Genomic DNA, 1,728 nt, shown 5'->3' with positions numbered 1-1,728 from the left:
GATAGGAATTTGATCCTTGATATTAGCAACAGGCTCGGTATCTAACACAACAAAATCTACGGGAAATAAAAAATCACCTACTTTAACTAACACATCCTCAACCATCTATTTGGGTGTTTTAATTGATCTATCCGCCAATTGAAGAGTAATGGTGGTTGGTTTGAGGTCTCCTAATCCTAGTTGCTTAAATACAAAGAAAGACAAGAGATTTACACTTGCACCCAAATCTAAAAGAGCATGTTCAATATTTATGTTACCAATAGTGCAAGAAATAGTAGGACATCCTGGGTCCTTATACTTAGCCACCATTTGTTAAAATAAGATGGAACTTATATTTGCGGCCAAGAAAGCTTTCTTGGGCACATTAGTTGTGCGCTTTTGTGTGCACAAATCTTTCAACACTTTGGCATAAGTAGGAACCTGAGAAATCGCATCTAATAAAGGAATGTTAATTTGCACTTGTTTAAACACATTTAAAATTTTATCCATGGAATCCACCTTCTTATTATTAACAAGTCTCCTTGGAAAAGGAGCTTTAGGCACATACTCATTTTCAGGTGGAGAAACAGCATGCTCTTCACTTACCTGTTTGGGTTCTGCAATCGAGCATGGTGGAGGGGAGTCTTTTCTTACCTCTTTGGATGTATCTTGTATATCTATAGAAGGTTCAGATCTGACCTCCTCCTTGTGGTAATCTCTACCACTCCTTAAAGCATATACGGCATTACATTTATTGGAGGGCTCTTGCGGCGACAAAATTGGTAGAATGACATTCAATTGATTTGGCGGTACCTGTTGATTCACATTCATATTCACGTTCCTTGGATTAGGAACGGGTTGACTTGGCATCTTCCCCTTTTCCCTCTCATGCAATGCCATGGCAAGTTGGGAGATTTGCTTCTCCATGTTGTGTTGGCTTGTCATGAAAGTGCTAGTGAGAAGTTCTATGCTTTTTTCTAAGGAAGCTATGCGTGCCGACTCTCATTGTTTTTAAAAATCCGGCGGTTGCTAATTTGAAACATTATTAATCATGGGATTTTAAAAAGTAGGAGGGGAAGGGGATGGCCGAACAAAAGTGGGAGGGAAGGTGGGCCTAGGTTGGCTGAATTGGCCTTGGCCTTGGAAATTAGATGGCTCACTTTGACTCCATGAAAAGTTGGGATGATTTCTCCATCCGTGATTATAAGTGCTAGAATAAGGATTATTAGCATAAAGAGCACTCACATTCTCATTAGAATTACCAAATTTAGCAAGAGTTGGACACTCTTCCATGACATGGTCTGTGGCTTGACACCAATTACACATGGAAACACTATGTGCAATTTGATTGACTTGTGAAGGTCCTTTAACAACTATTGCTTCTAGCCTTTTGATTAAGCTATCAAGATGGGCCTCTTTTGCCACGGCACCCTCTATTAGAAATCCCTTACTTGAAGTGGCTCTCTCACCGTCTTGAGTGGATTCCCACTCTCTTGTTTTTTCTGCCAAATCAAGTAAGAAGTTCTATGCCGCGGCCTCATCCGTGAAAGATGTAAAACCGTTAGGACACATGGATTCAAGAAGTTGCTTTGTTTGGTAATATATGCCCTCATAAACAATTTGGCATAAGTGCCACAAATTAATTCCATGGTGAGGACACTCTTGGAGTAGGTCTTTGAACCTCTCCATAAACTTAGAAAATGACTCTAATGACTTTTGTTTGAATTGTAAAATATCGTTCCTAAGCTT

General features: G+C 39.6%; 1 non-coding gene across 1 annotated transcript; it reads left to right on the top strand.

Moving 5' to 3' along the window:
* Positions 1 to 1,621: 1,621 nt before the first annotated feature.
* On the top strand, positions 1,622 to 1,728 carry LOC143862770 (small nucleolar RNA R71). The gene has a single exon (XR_013240480.1). It is a non-coding gene; the product is annotated as a small nucleolar RNA R71 (small nucleolar RNA).

This window comes from Tasmannia lanceolata, unplaced genomic scaffold, assembly GCF_043159265.1.
Source record: "Tasmannia lanceolata isolate RefF3 unplaced genomic scaffold, GAP_Taslan_0.1 ptg000037l, whole genome shotgun sequence".
Taxonomy (NCBI): domain Eukaryota; kingdom Viridiplantae; phylum Streptophyta; class Magnoliopsida; order Canellales; family Winteraceae; genus Tasmannia; species Tasmannia lanceolata.
Note: the sequence above shows the minus strand (reverse complement) of the source record. Positions and strands in the feature narration are given on the sequence as shown.